Genomic DNA, 27,190 nt, shown 5'->3' with positions numbered 1-27,190 from the left:
GGGGGGGTCACATGGAGAATTTTCATAGAAGTTGTTTTCATCTGGCTGAACTTTGAAACGATTAGTTAGGGAAATGAGGAAGAGGGAAATCTTAGTCTCTTGAGCGGGCTCCAATGTCTTATGGAGTGTGAACTCCCTTCCTGTCTTTCATGAATCTGTAATCATTTTTCTTTCGTTATCTTTCCCTTCCATGCAGCCCAGGGGAAAGGGAACAGGTTTGAAGGCTAGGCCATCATGAAATACAATCCTGGTGCTGCCGCCTGCTTGCTGTGTGAATTTAACCAAGTTCCATAACCCCTCTGAACATCAGCGAATTGATTTGTCATGGCAGGTCATCTCCATGCTGGGTTTGTGAGGACTGAGTGAGTTAAGACATATAAGCGTGCAATCAACCAGTTCTCGGGGACCTTCTACAAACCAGTGTTCCCGGCTCCTGGGATACAGCAGATGCTCACTGAGCCATAGCCAGGGATTAAAGAATGGTCAAATCAGTGAGTTTCATGGGATCTCAAATCTATAAGCAGTGCTAAAGTAGTTCTTAGAAATGTTCTAAGAGAAAATTGTGGGTTACAGTAAGTCACCTCAGGGAGTATCCTATGTGGTGGGGAGAAGTTCTTTCATAAGCTGCCTAGAATGGGAGGGCAGTGAAGTGTGGCTATTGATGGTAAGACCATTGACCTTTCTTTGCCTGAGATACTCAGGTGATGCTTGATGTAGGAGTTCACTCTCAGAAGTGTCCCAGGCTGGAAACGGAATCATACTGTCATCTTACTTAACAATTGTGCTCTAGCGAGTTTCAGTGGTCACCGAACCACCTCTTGGGGGTTTACTGCAGAGCTTCAGTGGTCCTGAGTGGAGTGTTGTAAGCCTGGGGCCAGAGCAGAACTTCTTGGATCCTCAAGGAGAGGCTGAATATTATACCAGCACCTTCCCCACTTAGTACTCAGTCCTTCTTCTTAATACGTGTTGATCAAAATTAGTAGTTTGACAAAGCTCTAGCAGACCCTGGCTCAGGCTAGCCCAGGTGGGATGATACATTCTTACCACTTCATCCATCAGGTGAGAGAGTCGTCTCCCTGGAAGAAAGATGAGCTAAGACAGGATGTCCAGATTTCAGTCTTCACCACTGTTTCACCTCTATCCGACTCATTTTTCTTAGTCCCTTTTAGGTGTTGTCCTTGTTAATGCCTTTCAGAGGCTCCTACTAACTTCTGATCCTACTTACTTCTGATCAGCCATTTGCCGGAAATGAGGTTACCAAATTTGGTAATCAAGCTTAAAATAAAAGTTAAGTCCTGAGTGATGACCCAGGAGTCTCTCTTGTGAGTTGTAGTGAATACATTTTTCAGACACCTTCTAGCTGCTCTGCTTCTAGTTGCTGTCCTTTCCTTATTTTAAGAAAGTCCTCAGTACTCAAGGCTGCTGTGTGGGTGTGGTGCAGCTGTGTTGGTAAGAGGCTAAAAGTTGCACTATGTTCTGATCGAGAACCAGGGTGCGTCTGAATAGACGCACCTTCTCTCCCTTTTCAATTGATGCTCACTCCCTTGATGATCTGTTTTGGTCTCATGGATGGATTTCATGTCATCTCATATGGATGACTCCCAAATTTAGATTCTCAATGTGGACCTGTTTCTCAACCTCCAGACTTGGATGTACACATACATTTTTTAAAATTAATTTTTACTGGAGTGTAGCTGCTTTGCAATGTGGTGTTAGTGTCTGCTGTGCAGCAAAATGAATCAGCCATGCAAATACATGTATCCTCTCCGTTTTGGATTTCCTTCCCATTCAGGTCGCCATGGAGCACTGAGTAGAGTTCCCTGGGCTCTAGAGTAGGTGCTCATTCGTTCTCTCTCTTATACACTGTATCAATAGTGATCAACAGTGTGTGTGTGTCTATCCCATCTCCCAGTTCCTCCCACTGCCTTCTTCTTTCCCCCTTGGTCTCCATGTATTTGCTCTCTACACCTGTGTCTCTATTTCTGCTTGGCAAATAAGATCATCCACAGAAATTTTCTAGACTTGTGCATAGATTTACAAGTTTGATGTTTCTTCATAGGTATCTAACAGACCTTTCAAACCTAATGTTGCCAAAATCAAACTCTTAATGTCCTTCCAGATCTGTTCTTCCTAAAGGTTTCTCCACCTTATTCGCTAGAAGTTCTGTTCTTCTGTTTGGGCAGGCGAAAAACCTTAGTCAGCTTCCACCTCTCTCTTTCGCTCTTACTGCCTTTGCTCCATCACATTTACTCCATCAGCAAATCCTCTGTTCTACCTTCAAAGGGTGTCTAAATTCAGCTACTTTGTGTCGTCTCCGCTGCAATGTCTTTGCCAGCCTCCTCTTTTATCTATTTCAGTAGTCTCCCAGTTGAGACTTTCTTCTTTCACTTTAGAAAAAAAGGTTTTGTGTGTGTGTGTGTGTTTTTTTCCACTCTCAGTCCCTTTATAGTTGATTGCAGGCAGAGTGATCCTGTTAAATATAACTCAGATCTTATTACTTTCTTTTTCTCAAAATCCCCCAATGGTTTCACAGTTCACTCAGTGTAAAAGTCAGGGCCTTTACAACCTCCTAGAAGACTCTCTCTCTATGACCCATTCTCCATCCATTCTCATTCTCTGTATCACTTCTGTATCAATTATATCACTTCTCATTCCTTTCCTTGCAGTATTGGTCCTCTCAGCACTGATCACCATTCAGTATATTCTATATATTACTTATTTTATCTTTTTATAAAAATTATGTTCCTTAACTTGAATGTAAGCTTTGAGGACAGGGATTTTCTTCGTCTTTTCAATCTGTTTGGATAACAGTTAACTGACACACAGTAGTTCCTCAAGTGTGTTTGCTGAAGAAATGAACAAAAGAATGGAGAAATGACTGAAATGATGACTGAGTCCTTTTAATGTCAACAGAGAAGTGAAGCAAGGCTTCACGAGGAGGACTTAGTGACAAACTTAGTAACTGATATATTTTCTTGCATACCTTTTGTTTTTCCACTTAGGATTATGTTAAATGAAATAATCGTCCAGGGTTTTGCTGGTTAGCTCAACTTTTTTCTTTGGGGCAGACTCAGAGCTCTTTCTAGCATCATTAATCTACATGGTTTTAATACGAGAAGTGACAAAGACTTAATATGAAGGAAATTTTTGTTTTTTAGAAACTGATCTCCTTCTCTAAGTAAACAGAGACTATAAAGCCCCCTTGAAGCACTTCTATAGTCCAAACTGGTCTACTGACTCTCTCTGACCCTCTTTGCACACATGAGTTGGGTTGGTACTGTTGCCTTAGGCAAAGAGTGTAATGTTCCCTTTGCTGTGTTTATGCCTTGCAAAATCTCTGTCTTCTCTATGTTTGCAGAATTCTCATAAGGGAGTAATGGACTAATTTGAATAAGGGACTCAGCCTTTTGAAAGGGAAAGGTCTGAGTCTTTAACCTAGAGGTTAGCAAGCATTTTCTGTAAAGGGCCAAATAGTATTTTAGATTTGCAGGCCATATGGTCTCTGTCACAGTAACTCAAGAGATAACCTTGCTGTTGTAATGCCAAAGCAGCTATAAACAATACTTAAGTGAATACGCTCTGCTCTATTCTAGTTTGACTTTATTTAGGGACCTGAAATTTGAAATTCATATAATTTTCTCATGTCACAAAATATTCTCTTCTAATATATGTTTTTAATCACTTAAAAATGTAAAGACATTTTAGCTTGCGGATTACATGGATGTAGACAGTGGGCCAGAATGGGCTTACCTGTAATTTGTCAACCATTACTCTATCCTTGATTCCCAAGATAGACAATAGTCCAAGGGTTCCACTGGTGGAGGGGGGGACTTATTCTAGCACATAGGAAGCAGTGTTGTGCTTTGAGAAACGTTGGCCGGTGTTCATGTATGAGAACCATAACCTGGGGTCTCGATGTGGTGTAACCAACCTTCGGGGCTCTGCAGGGCCTTCCAAGCAATGGCATGATCGCATCATTAGATACCTACCTGCTGGGTTGTGTAGGGATCAAAAGGCAGTGGTCTGACCAGGCATCTCAGTGTCTCTCTCTGCTGGGGGTTGGGAGATGAACTAACCCCTTTTGAAATCAGTGAGTCTACAGCACCTTTGTACAATTTGAGGATGGGATTCTCCAGAGGGAGATGACTTTCTCCAGAGGGAGTAACTAGACTTCCTATCAATATTGGTTACATATTGATAAGGGTCGATAAGGGTCAATACAAACTTATTTGTAACCCAAGATGGTGAAGAGAGTCATACCTGGTGTGCTTATGTCTCTTATGTCCCAGAGTCTCCTAGTGTGGCATCTCTTGAAAGCTCAGTTAGTACTTAGAATATTTGAAATTTATGGAAATGTAAGCCACTGCCAATCCCTTGGTCAATTAAAAAAAAAAAGAGTTTCTGAAATTATAAGGAAAGGGAAAAACATGTATTTATACCATGTCTGGGCATGGTACTACGGGCCATCACCTATATTATTTGCTTTCATCCTCACTAGAAGGCAAATGTCTTTATTTATAGGTGATAAAGAACTTGTCCAGTGGGCTTCCCAGGTGGTACTAGTGGTAAAGGACGCACCTGCCAGTGCAGGAGATGTAAGAGACACAGGTTTGATCCCTGGTTGGGAAGATGCCCTGGAGGAGGGCATGGCAATCCACTCCAGTATTCCTGCCTGCAGAATTCCATGGACAGAGGAGCCTGGCGGGCTATAGTCCGTGTGATCACAAAGAGTTGGACACAACTGGAGTGACTTAGCATGCACTCATGCCACCTGTCCGATATCTTATGACTAAATGGTGATTAAGTCATTTTTGAATCCAGCCCTGTCTGGCTCTTTACACCTCCACTGCACAGCAATAGATGAATGTCGCCTGTTCTTTATATGATGCAAGAGAAACGTATATTTGATGTATTTGCATAAGTTATTTTCAAGTCCCCTCATTGTTATTAAATTGGAGAAGGAAATGGCAACCCACTCCAGTGTTCTTGCCTGGCGAATCCCAGGGATGGTGGAGCCTGGTGGGCTGCCCTCTATGGGGTCACACAGAATCGGACATGACTGAAGCAACTTAGCAGCATTGTTATTAAAAAGCAAATCAAAATTCATTTCCCTTACAGCTGGCTATTTTTCTACTTATACTAATTTCATATTTAGTTGTAATATATTAGTTTGTAGACTTCGTTAGGATGCTTCAAAATATATCATATTTCAAAAATTCTTTTATGATGGTGAGTTCTGTCTTCCTAGCCAGTCTGATATTTCTCCCAGAGCATCACAGATTTTTAGGTTTGGATATACTTGGAGGATCCCCACCTGTGGTGTCACTCAAACATTTTTCCTTTTTAAAAATCTTTTAAAATTAACTTTTATTGAAGTAGAGTTGCTTTATAATGTGTTAGTTTCTACTATACAGCAAAGTGAATTAGCTATACATATACATATTTCCCCTGTTTTTTGGATTTCTTACCCGTTTAGGTCACCACAGAGCACCAAAGGGCTTCCTAGGTGGCGGCCTAGGAACCCTCCTGACAAAGCGGGAGACATAAGAGATGTGGGTTTGATCCCTGGGTTGGGAAGATCCCCTAGAGGAGAGCACGGCAGCCCACTTCTGTATTCTTGCCTGGAGAATCCCATGGACAGAGGAGCCTGGTGGGCTACAGTCTGCAGGGTCGCAAAGAGTCAGACATGACTGAAGCTAATTAGCACACACACACAAAGCACTGAGTAGAGTTCTCTGAACTAGACAGTAGGTTCTCACTTACCTGTTCTATACATAGTATCAATAGTCAATCCCAATCTCCCAGTTCATCCCGCCCCTCCCCTTTTCCCCCTTGGTGTCCACACATTTGTTCTCTACGTCCGTGTCTCTATTTCTGTTTTACAAATAAGATCATCTATACCATTTTTCTAGATATCACGTATATGCATTAATATACCATATTTATTTTTTTCTTCTGACTTACTTCACTCTGTATGACAGTCTCTAGGTTCATCCATGAAATGACCCAATTTCATTCCTTTTTGTGGCTGAGTAATACTCCATTGTATGTATGTACCGCCTCTTCTTTGCCCATTCCTCTGCTGATGGACATCTAGGTTGCTTCCATGTCCTGGCTATTATAAATAGTGCTGCTGTGAACACTGGGGACATGTCAAACACATTTCCTTTCAGTTCAAACACTAGAAAGTTTATAATGCTTCTCATCTCCCTTTTCATAAACAAAATGTTACCACTGTCTTGGCTATTGTTCATTGACTAGACTGCTTACCTTTAGACCCCTTCAGCTTTCTCTCCCCTTCTTCTCCCTTCCTCATTGCCCCATCTTACCAGAAGGTCTTGGCCAAAGGGTGGGAGGTACGTACTATGGTGAAGTGGCCAGGCAATTACCGATGTGATGATGATGTCTTCCCTTAGGAGCTAGACAGAAGTCACGGTCTAGACAGAACAGCCTGGTTCTACCCTTTTCTCCTAGAGCAGGGGGCCATAATGTGAGGCATGCCTAGATAGCCTGCTGCTCTGATGTGGTCCAGGCTGGTGGCCTGAATCTTATGTCTTCTACTCAGATCGGATAGTCAGTAAGATCTACTAATACCAAGAATCTATGCACAATGACACTAGAGGGCTATTTCATAATGGACTTTACAAGGACCACTTGAGGATTTATTAGGGATGTTAGAATCACACTCTTTTAAGAGAACTATGGATATTTATGAGTCCTTATACATACAAATGGCAAAGGAAACACAGTGAGTTTAGATATTGGCTTCCGCTTCCTCCTCAGGTCTTAGCGGGAGATGATACCTCCTTCAATAGTGTGGCCTAGGACCAGTTAGGTTGGCCAAAAAGTGTGTTCAGGTTTTTCTGTAACATATTATGGAAGAACCTGAATGAACATTTTGGTCGACTCAGTATATTTTAGCTGGTGTGAACTCTGACAATATTTCACGCTGTTTTTGTCACATGCTGTCTGGTTTTACTTTAGGGACCGTATAACTGAACGTGGATAGTTTTAAGTTTCTGATTGTTCACTGCATTCTTTCTCTTGCATCTGTTTCTACTTTCTAGGGATCTTTTCATCTAGAGTATCTTTCAAGGGTTTTGTACTCTAAGGATGGGAGAGTTTTGAAAGCATGATGGCAAGCCAGAAATAAAAATGAAAAATTGAGGTCACATTTGCATAGCCACATAATGCTAATTATGAGTCGCTCCACGGTCCCCTGGCTACAGTGGCTCAGGACTCTGCTGCTGAACTCCCGCTTTCCATGGGGTGATGGCAGCCGCATGAGAAACGCTCTGCAGCTTGGTTCGAGCCCAGAAGAGGCTTGTTGAATCTAACTGTCCCCAGGTCTTGCGTGGAAGTCTGGAAAAGCACAGACAGCACGTGTGAGGCTGCACACGGCGGTTTCACACACGCACATGGGAGGAGCACTAACTTTGGGCTTGGGGGCGCCTTGCTTAGTACTACCAGTACTCTACTTGTGTTTAGGTGGCTCATCCTCCCCACCTGCCTAGATGTGAGGTGAAGGAGAGAGAGACAAAACCTGAATATAGTTCAAGAAATGGTAGGATTCTAATGAAAAGCCAATTAAGGCAGACAGATGGTCGACAAACACACTTGTAACTTTCTTTAGAATGTTTAAGGGAGTTATTTTTATAGCCCACGAAGGCAATTTCTGACATCAGGTGTTAGTCACCATCATTTAGAGTAGGTCTAATAGAGCCTTAGAGAGACAGGGATACTGACATTTTATTTTGTCATCTTCCTATTAAGATGTCAAACATTTTTTAAACAGCATTTTTAATGATTTCAGAGGACAATTTGTCTGCTCTCATCGCTGAGCAGCTGACACACTCAGAATAGAACATTCTTTCCATGTCTTTATAAACCAAGTGTTGTAAGAAAAGCAAATCAGGTATGTCATTCTCTTCAAATTAGAACGTTTAACTGAAATACAGGTTTTGCTTGCTATTTATTACAAGCAATGGGATGGAGGTTAGATTACTAAGTGCAAATTAGTGCTGCATGGGTCTAGTGCCACCTGTGCCATTGAAATAGCAGTGAGAGCCAGATAGTCATTTTAAGTTTCTTGGAACATTATTTTCCTACTGGAAAAGAGTCCTTGGGAAAGAGAATTTAAACAGTGAGGGAGAGAAGAGTGCTCAGGGGAAGAGTTGGAAGAAATTTGTTAAATACTGACAGTTTACCAGTTAATTCTATGACCCTTTATTATCAAGTATATCATTGAATACCTGCAGAGAAAAGTTTGTATAAAAAGTAAAGAAATGAATGGAATGAGAAGTAGGAGAGAAGTACAAGACAGAAGAAAAGCAGATATAATTACACTTATAACTGGTGGGACTTTTCGGGAGGATTTTTTCCCCAAATATAAACACTCAACACCCGTACAATAACTGAAGAGAGCAGGTGGATTGGACTCACTGAGGACAAGATAAGATTATAAAGGGTTAATTTCAAGGCAAAAATCCCAAGGATAAGTCCTTAGGGATAAATTAGCAGGTTCTTACTTAAGATTTATGGGATTGGAAGAGCTGATTGCAAAATGAGGTGGCTGAGTCAAAAAATATTGCTGTGATGCTTTTTCCACCAATGAAGGAGATTTAGAAATAGAAGATAATTTTAAAATAAATATCTGGAAAGAAATACAGGGCTCTTCTTGGCTTAATTTTTGCTAACAACTCGAAGCAATTCAGTTTGTACTATATGTGTAATGATTACTGAAAAATAAAACTACTGCTATAAAAATAAAATCTCTATTAAAGGAGGTATGCAAAATTTTAAGTTTAATATTGGTGGAAAATAAAATAAGTAGCAAGCTTTTTCGAATTATATACTAAATGCAAAAATCTCTTATTTCTGATAAAGTATTGGCATATGATAAACACTTGTGAGCATCAACCATGAGTATTAATTTGAGTACCAAGAGCAGTACACCAAATATTTTCTGAAATAACACACTGAAAATTGGAGGAATGTTTTCAGAAATATGCCCCATCTCCCTGTTTATTTGGCTGCAGGCCATGTGGTTCTTAGTTCCCTGATCAGGGATTGAACTCATGCCCCCTGCATTGGAAGTGTAGAGTATTAACCACTGGACTGCCAAGGGAGTCCCACCATCTCCCATTATTATGGTAAATCACACTTATTCTTTTATATGCTTAAGATGCTCCTTGGACCTAATTTTTCAATCAAAGTGATTTCCCTCCTATATTATCATGCTTTCATATCTCCACCCAAGTATTTTGGTTTTTCTTCTCTTTAGCCATCTCAATGAGTAACACCTTACCAATTCATTTTTGTATTTTTATATGAAAGAGATAATAGAATATCGAGTTACAGATTGGGACGTGGAATTCGTCTTTAGCAATGGTGACCTCTTCATTATGGCCAGGTCACAATTACTGAATAATATTTGAGGACAATGAACAAATTAGTAATTAGAGAATGTTAGAGTTGGAAGGAGCTGTGGAGCTCATTTATCTTATATATATTATTTTACAGACTCAATTCCAATCAATTAGAACCTAATGGCTCTGTGTCAGCACTGGGCTGGCTGCTGGGATTCAGACACGAAAAAGTGTAGGCTCAGGGAGACTCACTGATATATCCAAGGTCAAGTGTTATGCTTGATAACCTTCTCTTTAATCTGTTTTCCGTATTCTTCACTCTGCTCTGTGTCCTTGGATCCTGACCTGTAGGGATGTTGTATCAATAAGATGTCTAGCTTTCTGATTTCTGGTTGAGATTAGACTATCGGGAACACTGCCTAGAGATCAGAAAACCTGGAGGAGGGTGAGGTCAGGGTATTTATCTACTGTTTTTTCCTCCTGTGACGTTGCTCTGCATCCTTGAATTGTCAAGGAACCCTCTGCACACAATTCTCCCTTTCTGGGTTCTGCTGACTGTTCCCTGTCTTTGTTCCCCTGACTGTAGGTGGTAGAGGCACTTCACAGTTGCTAGCCCCTGATTCTCTATCATCCATGTGGTTTTCCTATGCCCGCATCTTTGTAAATAGTTTTTTAATTAAACTCTCCTTAAGTGGCCCAGTTTTAGCATGCCATCTGTTTTCTCTCAGAATTGTGGAGGATGCATAACCTATAGAATGATTCTGTTTTCCTGATTTGAAATGTTCCTTGAGATGTTTGTAAACCAATGTTTTTTAAGGTTCATAAAGTTCTGACTGTTGACAGAACTTAGCCATTTTTAAGCCATGGATAAACGAGGAAATTGCAGTAGGAACAGGATGGCAGAAGCAATAATGGTGGCCCTGGAAATTTACATCCGGTTTGCTCAAGCTGGTATTTAAATAATTTTTGGACTCAATCACATTCTTTGATTTTGAATTCTATCACGTGGATTTCGGTTTGGGGACAGATACCTCTTCTGCCTCTCCTCTCTGAAAGTTGTAGTAGCATACAGAACTGACTTGTGGACACAGTGGGGTAAAGAGAGGATGGAACAAATTGAGAGAAGCATTGATATAGATACCCTACCATGTGTAAAACAGAGAGCTACTGGGAAGCTGCTGTACAGCACAGAGAGCTCAGCTCGGTGCTCAGTGATGACCCAGAAGGGTGGGATGAGGGGGTGTGAGGGGGGCTCAGGAGGGAGGGGATATATGTATACATATAGCTGATTAACTTCATTGTACAGCAGAAACTGACGCAACATTGTCAAGCAATTATCCTCCAATAAAAAAAAAAGAAAAGTTACCGTAAAGGCAAATCATGTTTTGACTGGATTGTTGCCACTTTTGATTGACAAAACAGCACCATTGAGACAGGGTTGGTCTAGACCTGGGAAATAAGGGGTGCCTTCAAAGGTCTGAGGAAGCCTTCATGTCTGTTCTCCCTACCTCAGTCCTCCAAAATTCTATTAACCGCAGACTTATGGTTAACATTCTCCAATCGTAGAGCTCATTCTTAAGCCTAAGACTTTGATTCTTGTTCAGATTGTACTCTCCTTGAAAGTAGTAATGCTTTAAAGGACTGGTGATAAAAAGAGACCTCAGGCAGAAGAATTTTAGATCTTTCTGAGGAAGTTTTGATTTGGGAACAGAGAGAGAGATCTGAAGAGTTTGGATCCTAGATTCAGTCTGTAAGTGAGAAGGGAGGGTGGTGGGAATCGGAGAGACACTTTCATGTGAAGTAAGTGCTATCAACTTTCCAGACCTGGGAATAAGATGTGGTTTAAAAAAAAAGTTCAGAAAACTCTTTCTCAGTTACAAAATCAGGTTCAAGGGATGCCAACTGGGAGAACACTGAAAAGCTCTATGAGTGAACAGTTCCATTTTATAGGTCTGGCTTTTGGTATTAGACATGAATATGTATTGCAGTTCTAGTGGATAAGATCCGGTGAAGAACTGATGCTAATATTGGGCTTCCCAGATGGTGCAGTGGTAAAGAATCTGCCTGTCAATTCAGGAGACACAAGAGACATGGGTTTGATCCCTGGGTTGGCAAGATCCCCTGGAGTAGGAACCCACTCCAAAATTGTTGCCTGGAAAATTTCGTGGACAGAGGAGCCTGTCAGGCTACAGTCCATGGGGTTGCAAAAAGCTGGACATGGCGGAGCACGCATACACTCCTTACCATATGCTAGGCAGTATTCTAAGTGTTTTACATGGATTAACTAATTTGATCCTCATAAGAATTCCGTGAAGAAGATACTGTGATTGGTCCCTGTATTGGTTTCCTAGGGCTGTCATAACTAAGTTCTACCAACTGGGCAGCTTAAAGAGCAGAAATGTATTGTCTCACAATATGGCAACTAGCACTTCAAAATCAAGATGTTAGGAGGGTTGGTTCCTTCTTAGAGCTATAGAATCTGTTCTGGGACTCTCCCCTAGCTTCTGGTAGCCTTAGACGTTCCCTGACTTGCAGATGGCTTTCTCCGTATGTCCTATTATCTTCCCTAGCTCCATGTTCAAATTTCTCACTTTTATAAGGACACTACTCATACTGGATTAGGGCTCATCTCATCTTAATAGACCATCTGATGCTGCTGCTGCTAAGTCGCTTCAATCGTGTCTGACCCTGTGCGACCTGATAGACAGAAGCCCACCAGGCTCCCCTGTCCCTGGGATTCTACAGGCAAGTACACTGGAGTGGGTTGCTATTTCCTTCTCCAATGCATGAAAGTGAAACGTGAAAGTGAAGTCGCTCAGTCGTGTCCGACCCTTAGCGACCTCATGGACTGCAGCCCACCAGGCTCCTCTGTCCATGGGATTTTCCAGGCAAGAGTACTGGAGTGGGGTGCCATTGCCTTCTCCTAATAGACCATCTACAGAGACCTTATTTCCAGATGTCACATTCCTAGGTACTGGGACTTAAGCATCTCTTTGGATAGACTATAGCGTTTATTCAACCCATTTTAAAGATGAAGAAACTGAAGCATTTATTCAACCCATTTTAAAGATGAAACTGAGGCACAGAGAAGTTCACTAAGTTGCCCACCATCACAAAAAAACTAAGTGGTATTGGCAGAGTCGTTGCTATATTGCCTCTCAAAAAGGTAAGCCCAGATGCAGAAAGTCTGGATTATAATACAAATGATGATTGCTAGGATTGTATGTATGATTGAAATGTCTTACCGTCTTCTATTCTGAAGCAACAGTGGGCTTATCTTATTGTCATTTAGTTGCTGAGTCATGTCTAACTCTTTGTGACCCCATGGGCTGCAGGATGCCAGGTTTCCTTGTTCTTCACTATCTCCCAGAGTTTGCTCAAATTCATGTCCATTGAGTTGGTGAGGCTATGCTATGTAACCATCTCATCCCCCACTGCCCTCTTCTCTTTCTGTCTTCAGTCTTTCTCAGCATCAAGGTCTTTTCCAGTTGGTCAGAAATGACTGTGTTTGGTCAGATCTGTCCATCTTGGGTGGCCCTGCATGGCTTGGCTCATAGCTTCATTGAGTTGCCATGACAAGACTGTGATCCACGAAGGAGGGGCGTGCCTAACTAAGCCTTATAAAATGATTTTAAACTGAGATTTGCATTAGTATTCTCTAAAGACATGTCTGTTTGAAGAGACTTGTTAACTGGCCCTGGAGAAGACCATTGCATGCCTGCATGCCGTTACAATTCCTTTTACTAGATAATCTGCTCTTTAAATTGAAACTTTAGATGAAGACAAAATTAAAGAAAATTTGTTTATGCCTACTGTTTTTTTTTTAATTGAAATGTACTTTTCATGTGGTAAAATATACATGTCCTAAATATATACTTTGATGCATATTGGTAAATACATATACCTGTATATTAACATGAGTTTGACGGTATTTCACATTAGTTTGTATTCTAATCAGCAGTGTAAGTTCTTAATGAGAGAGAATTTGGAACACTTGTCTGATTATATTACCTTACAGAAGTGATAGGAGGAAGTAGCATATAGACAAAGTCTAATTTCATTTTCGTTTGTTTTTATTATCTAAAGGTGCTTTTCTCCTTTTTCCTGCATTCTTTTTTCCTGCACTCATCAATCATCTTAATCTTTTTACTGCTTTTAATTGTGTTTGTCTCTTAATTGGGTGATGGTTCCTTAGGCACCTTCCTTGGTGAATTCAATTCACAGCCTTATAAGGGTGTTTGAAGGTTGGTCCTGGTCGATTTTTTCCTACTGTTGGTATGAAAGGAGCAGGATTTGGGAAGCTAGAGAGGAGCTTAAAGCAAGATGGAGAAAGGAAGATCCAACAGTGGAATCTTTATGAGTAGAGAAGTATGGTAACCCCTGATGCTGGTAAGTCCTCTGCCTGGCAACTCTCTCTTATGTCAAAACTTGGCGTGGAGGGAGAGACAGACACACACCACTGATCTTGACAGCACCTTCCTGATCTCTGAGGATGGCTTGAAGCTCGAAGCAGTCCCTAAATGATGTTATCAGAGCCAGGTTTTGAGGTGGGGAGTGAATTCAGTCCCTTCCAGTTTCTGCACCCTTCTCCGTGTTCCTTCCGAGAATAATGGAATTTCAAAAAAGAGTAGTTCAGAGAAACATTTGCGATCATGAAGGAAACCTCTGGAAAGACAATAGAACAACCTGTCCCTTCAAGTTACTGCCAACTCCGTGATTCTAGAATTCATTTTTCAAACAGCGAAGTTGCGGCTCCAAGAAATAAGTGACCTGAAAAATAATATAGCTGAAGTACCTCCGAATGCTAGTGTGGGAAACAGCTTTCCAGCTGATAAGTTTGGTGCTGTAACAACAAATTTGGAAACAAGAAGGGAAACAGTTTTTAATTAAAAGTTCAGATTTGTTCTAGATGTCAATCCAGAAACTGTGGTATCTCAGGTGTTGCAAGTCAATTACAGAGAGACATCAAATTTGCAGTATTTTGTACTGCAGGGTAGACAGCCAATTCCCCTCAACTTTTCTCTTTTCTTGCTCAAAGCTCAGCTAGAAGCATGGAGCTCTGAAATGGTGTATGCCCAATCATCGTTCCCGTCTGTCTTAGAGTTTATATTTACCAAAGGGGGGAAATGTCCTGTGGTGAGTGAAAGTCTCATGAAAGGTGTGGCAAAGAAGGCAAGGATGCGCCGTGAAGTGAACCTGGGGCAGCACAGGCTGTAACAGAAGCAGCCTAATTGCCAAAAGCCATTCCGAGTCAAGGATCTCTTGTGACCTAGGTCTTTTCTTTGCCACAGAACCTAACACAAAGGTCTGTACCTCTTTGTTCCTCATAGTCCCTCTGTAAGCATTGCTGCTAATAGATTTGCTTTCATGGGCAGCCTCTGCGGTATCACAAAGTTACATCAACCAGAGAAGGGACAAATTACCCTCAGGAGGTTTGAAGCTGGGTGCTGCTGCTGAAAGATCAAACAAAAGGCTGTGAATGCAATCAGTTTCTGATCTTTATCCTCTCAGTATGTATAAGTATATGATAACTAGTAGTGATTTATCCCAATACATCTTCATCTGAACTCCAGCACGTTTTCTAAGCAATGCTTCATCAATTCCCCAAGCAGCTTTTAACACAGATAGGAAAATGAACATGTTTTCTATGATTCATAAACAATATGGATGCACTTAATAAGCCCAACTTTATAGAGATCGTCATGTTTTCTCAGTCCTGGCAAAGTCAGAGAAGTGAATTCCTTTGGAGCAAGTGTTCACTAAGTAGACGATTATATGTAAATGCAAGCTTGTCGGTGGATCCTTCTGGTCCTGGTGACTCACACACATTGAATGCACATGGGCAATTTATGGTTCCACAGACAATTCCTTCCTTATGCTTAAAAAGTTTTTTTTTTATTTTTTAAAGAACAAAAGTCCAACATATAATCGCAAACTTAACACACACACAAGCATATAAAAGAAAATATGAAAGTCACTTTCAAAATCGCCTTTTCCTTGACTTCCTGATCGTAATAACACATTGATTTGTGATACTTGCAGACATTTCTCCCTACATATATAAATATGGGTTTTTATAAGATATAAAGCTATAAATATTATTTTGCAACTCATTTTTATCACTTAGTAATACATGTTGTGATATTTTAAAATATCTAAATCAAGCTATGCTTTTTAGTTGCCACATCCTTATTTTCAGCCTAAGAGATTTGTACTCCCCCCACAATTGATGTTCATCTGTGTAGTTTCCAACCTCTTTCATACTGCAAATGATGCTACAATATTCCTCTGAACTGAAAGGCTACAATGAATATTCTTGTGGTATTGTTTGCAATACGAAAAGAATTGTTACAGTTCTTCTTGGAGAAGGTATGTGTTTCTTTAATAAAAATTCCTAAAGGAAAAATTATTTTCAAATGGGTAACTCCATGTATCATTTAGCTATTTTTGTCTAGCAGTTTGAGACTATCATTTATTCACAAGATGGCATATTGGTTTAGCAGTTTTTCCTTGGCTAGATTGAGTTATGTGTCTGCAGTTGGCTGTGGGTTGGTGAGCAGTCCTGTGGATATTTGTGTGGTTCTCCCTAGCTTTTGGCTGGTCTAGGTAATTCAGCATTTCTCCTAGAAGCCTAGTCTAGTTCTCATGGCAAGACAGAGGTCAATGAGAAGAGGAATCCTGCGAACATATCTTGGAGTCTTTTGTGTCAAATTTGCTACTACCCCATTGGCCAAAGCAAGCTACATGGCTGAGTCCAAGAGTATGTGTGGGAGAACATTGGACAAGGTATGAAAAATTAAGATCATTTTTGCAAGCAATTTTCACACATTAAAAATGTTTGCAGATACTGCCAAATTGCCCTCCCACAGGATTTAACTAATTTTTACCACTATGAATGGTGTACAAAACAATTTTGGCAACAAAATTCAGTCTCCCATATTGAAAGATTAGGGACATAGCACAATTTTATTTCCATGACCTTTTCTCTTTCCTTTTGATTTCTGCTATTATGTTCTAGGACCATCAACCAGATTCATTATGATTACTGGTGGGTTTTTTTTTTTAAACTGTATAATGTTCTTTTTAAGATTTATAACATTTACTTTTTTTTATAACTTTAATTAAAACAACTTTAGTACTTTTTTGCCATAGCTATGATTAAAGGGGAATTAATGTGAAGAGTTGACTCCTTGGAGAAGACTTTGATGCTGGGAGGGATTGGGGGCAGGAGGAGAAGGGGACGACCGAGGATTAGATGGCTGGATGGCATCACTGACTCAATGGACGCGAGTCTGAGTGAACTCTGGGAGTTGGTGATGGACAGGGAGGCCTGGCGTGCTGCGATTCACAGGGTCGCAAAGAGTGGGACATGACTGAGTGACTGAACTGAACTGAATGCTTACTGTTAGTTTTTTCATAAAGTAGCTTTCTTATTCCTGAGCATGCAATTTTGAACTATATCTTAGTTGGATGAAATTTTATTAGGCAGGTTTGCAAAACATGGTCATGAGCTTTATATTTTCTAAGGTCATTCACATCTAACAATCCTTTTTTTTTTTTTTTGCTTTTATGCATGAATAAGCCAAGGATAAATTATTGGGTCACTTTTCCCCCTTATTTATCTACTACCTTCTGGAATTGACTCTTCCTATAGAGAACTTTAAGATAGACATTATTTTTTCCTCATTCATTCATTTAACACATATTTATTGAGCTTCTACCATGTGGCAAGCACTACTCCAGATACTGAGAAGACAGAAATAACACATACACACACACACACACACACACACACACACACAGACACAAATCTCTCTGTTCTTCTGGAACTTAAATTTTAGGGAGGTCATATGTAATAGGGCTTCCCTGGCAGCGCTAGTGGTAAAGCAGGAGACAAAGGTTCGATCTGTGGATTGGGAAGATCACCTGGAGTAGGAAATGGCAGCCCACTTCAGTATTCTTTCCTGGAAAATTGCCATGGACAGAGGAGTCCGGCGGCCTGCTGCATACAGTCTGTGGGACTGAAAAGAGTCAGGCAGGACTGAGCACGCACACAGCATCATCATAGACAATAAACAAAATGAATATGTAAATGATTTCTTTAAATTTCTTATTATCTCTTCTCTGACATCTTATTTCACAGATCATTTTCTTTCTTTTCTATCATAGTGCAAGTGTAAAAGTCCCTGTTATTTCTTGGAATGTGCCTTATCCTGGAATACTATTATGTATAGTTTTAAAGGAACATGAACTACTAAAAGTCTATATATATATATATATATATGATCTATGTACTTATATATATGTTACATATATATTTATATATGTTATATATATATTTAAAGCTGTTTTTGCTTTAGTATTTTTGCAGTGTTGATCAGCCATTTGCTCTCAGGCTTTTCATTTTTGAAAGGGGATGGCACTTGCCAGGTCTTCTCATGCCCCAAACAGTCTGTGTGTATTATATTTTCCTCCCTTCTGTTTTTATCTGGGCCCTTTTTGCACCCTCATCTTATAATGTGAGCTTGAGGCAAGGCACTGATGGTTTAATGTTCTCTTCTGTTTCTGAGAGTAGGGGTATAGTTTCTGGGAAGAAGACTTAAACAGGGATCTCAATGATGTTTCTGCTTCTCTCTCCGTAGTTGTGTTAAGGAAATGTCTGGGGGCGTTTCTGCTCTGGTGGAAGGTGGATTGGCTTTCCCACCGTCGGTATAGTGGTGTACTGTTGGCATATTGAGTGAGCTGGTGGTTCTTCTGGCTTCTAGCAGCCACTGTTCTGTGCCCCAGAGGAGTGTCGTGAAGAACATTCCATGTTTCCTGCCCCTGCAGTTCCTATGTCACTGAGTTGAGTTGGTCTCAAGTTGGGGGTATCAGTGAAGATTCTCTGAATTTATTTTCTCCTTTTATTCCCCATGAGGAATAAGAAGTCATCACTGTTCTTCCCCTGGTAGTCCACTTTCTGTTCTGCTTGTTCTATTGCTGGGTGAGACTTTTTTTTAAGTTAATTTTTCCTGGAGTATAGCTGCTTTACAATGCTGTGTTAGGTTCTGCTATATAGTAAATCAGTTATACGCATATGTACACATATCCTCTCTTTTGTAGATTTCCTACCTATTTAAGTCACCACAGGCAATGGCACTCCACTCCAGTACTCTTGCCTGGAAAATCCCATGGACGGAGGAGCCTGGTGGGCTGTAGTCCATGGGGTCGCTAAGAGTCAGACACGACTGAGCAATGTCACTTTCACTTTTCACTTTCATGCACTGGAGAAGGAAATGGCAACCCACTCCAGTGTTCTTGCCTGGAGACTCCCAGGGACGGGGGAGCCTGGTGGGCTGCCGTCTATGGGGTCGCACAGAGTCGGACACGACTGAATCAACTTAGCAGCAGCAGAGCGTAGAATATGAGAGAGACTTTTAAACGATTGTTTGAATTAACCTTCCTTTACTTATTTCACCATTTATCCTATGTTTGTACTTTATTCTTTTAAAAAAAATTTTTTTGGAGGATAACATGTGAATCTATACTTTTCTTCCATCTTTCTCCAGAAGTTGTTTGCATGTGTTTAATTTCCTTGAAAAGCTCTGAATAAAATTTTCTTTTGTGGCCAGTTTAAAAACTAATCAGTATTTGAGGCTCCATGATGGCTATCCTAACCATGTGACAACTATCATATGCATCAGAGGAAGTGGACCTATGTACAATCAACATTAGTTAAGGTTCCTCGGTAAACGGGATACTTCAGGCAGCTTGTATCATTTCTCTTAAACTTATGTCTTCATCTTTGACTGCCAAATGTGTTGAAAAATAACGATAGAGAATTCAGTTTCTCTCTTTCTGAATTCTTTCCATTTCTAAATCTAATTTTTTTCTAGCTGAAGTGAAAAACAAGGAGCCTGGTTGTGGGAGTCTAGCAAATAGTGTCCTGAGGTATACATGTTTATTTACTAGGGCTGTTGTAACAAATGGTTACCAGCCAAATATCTTGAAACAACAGAGGCTTAGTCTCACACTTCTGGAGAGTAAAAGTTCAAAATCAGGGTGTCAGGAAGACATGCTGTCTCTGAAGACTCTGAGGAAGAATCTGTTATTGCCTCTTCTGGATGCGGAGAAGGTGATGGCACCCCACTCCAGTACTCTTGCCTGGAAAATCCCATGGACGGAGGAACCTGGTAGGCTGCAGTCCATGGGGTCGTGAAGAGTCGGACACGACTGAGCAACTTCACTTTCACGCATTGGAGAAGGAAATGGCAACCCACTCCAGTGTTCTTGCTGGAGAATCCCAGGGACGGGGGAGCCTGGTGGGCTGCCGTCTGTGGGGTCGCACAGAGTCGGACACGACTGAAGTGACTTAGCAGCAGCAGCAGCAGCTTCTGGGTGTCGTCATCTTGACTCTCCTTGCCTTGCATCACATCCCTCAGTCCCTGTCTCCACATGGTCTTCTGTGTATCTGTGTCTCTGTGTGTCCTCTCCTCTTGTAAGGTCCTTGTTAGTCAGCCCTAACCCAGTATAACCTCATCTCTACCAAGTGCATCTTCAAAGACCTTATTTCCAAATAAGGTCACATTTGGAGGTTCTGGGTAGACATGAGTTGGGGGGATATTGTTCAACCTAATACAGCAGGAATTGCAGTAGTTAGTATGTAGAGAGTGAACCCATCAGGAATAAGGATCATATATTCATAAGTTTGGTATGTCTAAGGGTACCAGTGAAAGATGATTATAAACCGCGGTTTATCCTCTCTGTGCAACCAACTACCAAATGTAACTCCAAGGCTTGACTCTGAGATATCTCCAGATCTGGGTTGTAATTAGGGATCAACGATAGAAAGGTCAAGAAAGGTGCTATAAAAGAAAGGACTTCCATTTCACAGCAAGCCCATTTGTTTCTTGGAGTATAAAAGTGAGAGGTTGGATCCGAACGCAGGAGAGGATCTACAAAGTGGGAACTTCTCTGTAGCAAACATATGAAGAAACTGAAGTGGTTGGATATTGGTTTGAATGATTCCTTCCCAAATACCTCTGGTTGAAGCAGTATCTCTCCATTCATAGCTGAGGTCAAGAACTGTATTTGTCTTTCTCCTGGAAGAGTTAGCTTGTCTTCAGCTTTTCCATGGACCAGACTTGGGAGCGGGTGGAGTGGTGGAGTGAGAGAGAACACAGTGGTGAGGAGAGCGTGGAAACTGGCGCTTAGCATTCTGTCTCCAAAAAGTAGACAGTCGTGACTGGCACTTCAGTCATTATCCTCTAATCCCTCTCTCCTCTGATTGTCCCTGCCAGGAGGCTGCTAAGTCGCGTCAGTCGTGCTCGACTCTGTGCGACCCCATAGACGGCAGCCCACCAGGCTCCTCTATCCCTGGGATTCTCCAGGCAAGAACACTGGAGTGGGCTGCCATTTCCTTCTCCAGAACTAAGACCTAGTGCAGTTGATTAAATAAATACTTAAAAGTAGGAGGCTGTTTTTCTGTCACCAAAAGAAAACTCCTACAACATTTCAATAAACTTAAAGATCTTATTTTGCAACTTCTCACAGTTGATAGCAAAAATTTTCTCATAATATGCAGTTGGTCATAAAAAAAGAAACTTAGAAAATACAGAAACTAAAAGCCACCCATAAATATGTAGGCAATACCAATTACTACAGCATACGGCCACCATACACACATACGTGTTTTTTTTTTCCATAAGAGCTTTAAGCCTCCACCCACCTTCCCTCCAGCCTCTGTTCTGCTCACCAAGAAGATTGTGCTTTGGCCTCATGAATGAGCAGTTTCCACTCAACTCAGAGGGAGGTGAAGAAGTGGCGGCTGTGAGTTTTGGGGGATACTCTCCAGCCTGCAGTGAAGAGAGAAGTGCCAAGTGCCCCACTCCAGGTCCAGTAACTTCAGGAGACCTCAGGGAAGATGCCTAAGAAAAGGCCTCTCAAACAGCTTCCCTGCAGTTTCCGTGGTTACAACCTGTCTCATGTCTTGGGGTCGGGCTATGGGTTAACAAGCCTTCTCTTGTTGGACGTGAAAAGTGTTTCCACAGAGAATCTGTTGCAATCTTGACCTAGGTTGGTGCAGATTTGACTTGCAGTATATTCAGGGCTCAGGGCAGTCACTTCTCAAGCTTCCTGTGTGCAGGACTACGGTGCTTCCTTGTGGTCACAGAGCCTTCTCTTCCGGAGGAAGGTGTTTGGCAACATTAACCACAAAGAGACCCATACTAAAGAGGAGAAAGGCCATGGCAGGCAGGGCTGGGTGTTCTCAGGGCTCCAAAGAGTATAGAAAAGGTGATTGAATACTGTAACTTCTTGCTTGAGCTTAGAGCTTTTTTCAAAGCTCCAGAGCTGCTGAGCACATTCTACCTAGTAGGGAAAAAGTATCAACTAAGTTGTCTCATTTACTTTAAAAAGCTGGTTCTATTTGAAAAATAAAGTATACTGTTGGTTGGTTAAGAGTAAGAACTTTTTAGTCACTTGAATTCCAGAAACCTTCTGATTAGGAAATAATAATAATGGCATTAAAAACTACATTTGCAGAATAATGCCATTTGCAGCAACATGGATGGACCTAAAGATTATCATACCGAGTGAAGTAGTCAGACAGGGACAAATATTATATGTTAGCACTTATATGTGAAATCTAAAAAAGTAATGCAAATGAATGTATATATAAAACAGAAACAGACTCCCAGACATAGAAAACAAACTTATGGTTACCAAAGGGGAAAAGTCGGGGGAGGAATAAATTAGGAGTTTGGGATTAGCCGATACAAACTACTGTTTATATATAAAACAGATAAACAGTGAGGTCCTACTGTGCAGCACAGGGAACTATAGTCAGTATCTTGCAATAAAACTATAATAGAAAGGAATATAAAAAGTTTTTTTGTGTGTATATATATATACCACTTTACTGTTATAGCAGAAACTAACACAGCATTACAAGTCAACTATACTTAAGTTAATTTTTTTTATAAAACCCTGCATTCTCTATTTCACTTACCCTTTATTATTTGTCAGAGACTTGACCATAAAGACAAAGCATAGATCTAGCGCAGAGTGATGTTCAGGCACCAAGTTGGTTATTTCAGCTGCCTGAGGCAGAGAAATCTGTTTCGAAACCAAGTTCCATGTGGTGGGACTCCCTTCTTGTTTATACTTTCTAAGTGGAAAAAAAAGCTCAACCAAACACTGTCAGTTGCCAAGGAAACAGTATCTTTTGAAAGAAGGGGGAAACATGTGAGTTCTCCGGACTTGTTGGCTCACTGCAAGTTGGTGCCAATGATCCTGAGTAAGTGGTTTGTTAAACAATAGGGCCCTGCTGTCCTTTCCATGGATGGAAACTGTCCATAGGAAAACAAATCCGGTACTAACAGATGATTTCCTTGAAAGTGTCTCCTTTTGCATAAGTGGGTGGCTTTACTCTCTATCTGTCCTCTGCTCTCCCCTCCCCACTGCTTAAGTGAACAGCCGTGGAGTACAGAGCATGTATGGCTACAGGGTCAGACTAGCACAATTAAAAAACGTACACTTTGAGTTTTATTTTTCTAGCTCTTGAGCAGCTAATAAGTTAGAGACAGGCTTAAAAACTATGGTTCCCTATAGATGAGCTTGTCTTAATTAATTGGTTTTAAACAGCCTCCAAAGATAACTCTGCTTGTTATTCTTCTGTAGTCAGAAGACATCTCTTGGCCATGTGAGCCGTGGGAGAAAGCAAGAAGAGCTCCTACTCAACCTTGAGGATCAGTTATTCAAAGCATCAGGACCAAAGCTTGAGTTGATCATGCACTTCCTATAAAACGATACTGTTTCCTCTTCAAATATGAAATAGTATGAAGCCTCTGGTGAGGGAAAGATGATTATATCCTGACTGTATTTTCATCAAGCTTTGATTTAGCAACAGATTATGCAAGGGTTATTAGAGGACATTGCAAGCTTATGAAGCATTGAGATCTGTCTTTCAATAATGAAAAAAAAAAGACTTCAGGAAGTATTAGAAAAGCTTTCTCTTGTGGCCTCTGATATAGTCCTGAGTATATGTTAAACATGCAATGAAAACTTATTCAATGATTGACTGGCTCTGAGATTATTACACTGTAGAAAGTCATTAGAAATGAATGGTCATTGAGAAAGGAGATAAAAATTAAAAGAAGATTGAGAATAATTCAAAAAAATGAGGTCTTTGCTTTTGATGAATTGATGTGGAAATTCTTATACATTCTTTGTGGCTTCCCTGGTGGCTCAGATGGTAAAGAATCTGCCTGCAGTGCAGGAGACCCGGGTTTGATCCCTGGGTTGGGAAGATCCCCTGGAGAAGGGCATAGCAACCCACTCCAGTATTCTCGCTTGGAGAATTCCATGGACAGAGGAGCCTGGGAAGCTACAGTCCATTGGGGTCCCAAAGAGTCAGACACAACTGAGCTATTACCGCCCCCACACATACACACACATACCCAGATTCCTTGAAAAACACTGTGATATATTTGAGTTCTCAGGACTCCTAATTACTCTCATGGATATGAGTGGCTACAATGTTTGTCATCCTATCAATCATTATGATTGATTTAGTTGATTTTCTTCAATAGTCCTTTTTTTTCTTCATTGATCTAAATACTCTCTGAAAGCTGAACTCACAGATGAAAATGTGTCCTTATCAGACAGAGAAGAATATTGCTTGTTCCAGGGTCCTTCTCTGGATCATTTAGTGAGCATCTCTCTTGAGACTGTAAAGGTGCAGGTAGGGAGAAACAGGTGTGTTGGGTTTATCCATGTCTGCATCAGCTTGGTTTTATACCTTCTTCATTATATTGTCTTACTCCCCACCCCGCCTTGCTCTTTTTCTAAAATTGTCTATGAGATGGCCAGAAACCATATCAATATTGCTTCTTTCTTATTGAATGTTTCAAACAAATGTTTGGCGCTCAGTCTATAGCAGTATTAAATTGTAACCAAGGTGAACCTAGGATCTGCTGATTTATATGGTGTTGTTGACAGGGGTGAATATGGAGTTCACGGAAGTTGCAGCCCTGCATAGATAGGTGTTCCTCTTCGAGAACATAAAACGTTCTTGGAAGCAGAAAGGGAAACCTTTATGCTGCTGAACTGAATTAGAAAATCAGTGATGATTACAATCCTGTTTGTAAAATCAGTGATGGTAACAGTGATGAAAATCAGTGATGACTACAATCTCACCTTTTGAAGTTTCAAAATATGTTAACATTTTAGCTAATGTATTATAAAATACAGTTATATAATGTATTTTACATTGCCTAAAAATCTAAAAAGAGTTCTTTACCACTGAGCCACTAACGTATTCTTTTGATGGAGGAAGGAGATGTGTAGAGACATAAAGCAATTTCCCCAAATCACGCAGTTTTAAACCCAAGTGTTATGACTCAAATCCATTTTTATTCCACTGTGCTGGGCTGCCTTCCAAAGAAGCGGTGTTGTTACTTCTCTGTTGACGGAGAGGAAAATGCTTGAAATGTCTGTGTCGTGGTTTCCATGCCCCTAAGGATCTGTTAATACCACCCACCTACTTGACAGGGTTATAATTAGGACCAGATGAACTTCTGTGTAAGACTGTTTGGGGACTATGTCCTAGAAACGTATCATATTTCTTTTCTGTTCCACCAAGGAATGTGGCCAAAAGATAGAACATCAACCAAAATGGAAAAGTAACTTTCCTTGATATAAAGTATATCTCCAGTCTCTCCCCTAAAATCTCTTTAAATTTCTTTTAATTGGGAAAAATTATCTTCTAGTATAGAGAAAGAATTTCATATCTTAGAACTATTTTGCATTTGGCAATTGAAAAGTTTAAAACTGTGTAAACATTATTGATTTACTTCTTAAGGGTAGTTAAGTATGTTTGCTCAAAAACAAGAAAGAACCTTTGCTGGATTGTTCAGGAAGTTTAATAACTTTAGGCAAAATAAAGCACCTAGTACAACTTTTCTTATACATAGTAAATACTCAATAACTATGAAATCTATAACATAATATAGAAAGTAAAGGAGGGAGAATGAGAGATTAAAAAAATAAAACTCATACCATAAACTTTGCAGAATTACTGATATTAGAATGGCTGTCTAGACAGCTGAATTACTGAAGATTATCTGGAGTATAGTAATAGTTGTTTGAATAAATTAGATAATTGGTTTACTTGAATGTATGCATTTAGGATCCACACGTATCTTTCTTCTTTCTCTCTTGAGTATGTTTGGAACACCTAGGTGCTACTAATTCTTCTAGGTGCTGCACTGCAAAACAGGAATTGAGACACAGATATAGAGATCTAACATACGAACATGGGCTGAGGGGAGAGGAGGGTGGGATAAACTAGGAGACTGGGATTGACATATATACAACTGTTGATACTATTTGTAAAATTGATAGGGTTTTCCCGGTGGCTCAGTAGTAAAGAATCTGCCTGAAATGCAGGAGAGACAGGAGATGTGGGTTTGATCCCTGGGTCAGAAAGCTCCCCTGGAGGAGGGCATGGAAACCCACTCCAGTATTCTTGCCGGGAGAATCGCATGGACAGAGGAGCCTGGCAGAGTACAGTCTGTGAGGTTGCATAGAGTCAGACACGACAGATGCAACTGACCATGGCACGAGCCTAAAACAGATAACGAATGAGAACTTACTGTATAGCTTATACTGTATAACTTACTGTATAGGGAACTCTACTCAGGGCTCTGTGGTGACCTAACTGGGAAGGAGACCTAAGAAAGAGAGGATATGTGTAAACATGTAGCTGATTCACTTTGCTGTACAGTAGAAAGTAACATGATATTGTAAAGCAAGTATACTCCAATACAAATTAATTAAAAAAACAAAAAACAAAAAACAATGGCAACAAAATAGACACTGTTTTGCCCTTATCCAGTGCTCAGAGACTCTGGTACTCTTAGTTCTGCTTAAGATATTGATTTCACGGAAATTGAATGGGTTCTTTGAAAGAGCTTAAAAGAAGATGAAAGGAAGATAGTTGTCATTTAGATCACAGTTAAACATTTGCAGACACAGGAAATTGCCGGAAATTGTTTGGATGCTTTGGGGATGTGCAGTCGATGCTCAGCTGATGAAAATCATGATGTTACATGCCCAGCTCCTTCTGTCAGACAGTGAGAATGTCAATATTATAGAAGGAGTGTGTGCCGTAGGAAGGGAGGGACTCGTGGCAAAGCAAACCTGTGCAAGGAGAAGACAGTAGATTTAGGTATGGATAGCTAGCCACTGGTTCTCTGTCCTCAGCCCCTCTAATCCTGGGAGTTTCTGCACATCATTTCACCCAGATTTTCAGCAAGGATACTGTGGTGAACTGAAAAGCTTAGCACAGGTGGTAAGTGTTATTTCCATGTTATTTAATAATGGAAATATATATATATGCATATATAATATGTATACATAGCACAATAGAATAGTATTCCATTATAGAATAGAATATTATATTATACATATGTGATAATAGAAATATTATACTTCTGTATATATGCACATCTGTGCATATATTTTTATCATGGCATATAAGAATTAGTACATTCGTAAAGGTGAGCAATTTTCTGCTCAGTGTATAGCTTCTCCTCACAAAGATTATAAAATACTTTATTATTTTTTTAATAATGATAAATGTATTATAGAACTGCTTATTAACAAATCCTATGTCTCTAACTAGAAGGATCTGGGTTATAACAAATTTCAGGAACAGAAGCCTGAGTGCATTATCCAATATTTGACATGTCTCTTGTGGCTCAGCTGGTAAAGAATCTGCCTGCGATGCGGGAGTCCTGGGTTCAATCCGTGGGTTGGGAGGATCCCCTGGAGAAGGGAAA

Source organism: Ovis aries, chromosome 17 (assembly GCF_016772045.2).
Source record: "Ovis aries strain OAR_USU_Benz2616 breed Rambouillet chromosome 17, ARS-UI_Ramb_v3.0, whole genome shotgun sequence".
Lineage (NCBI taxonomy): Eukaryota > Metazoa > Chordata > Mammalia > Artiodactyla > Bovidae > Ovis > Ovis aries.
Note: the sequence above shows the minus strand (reverse complement) of the source record.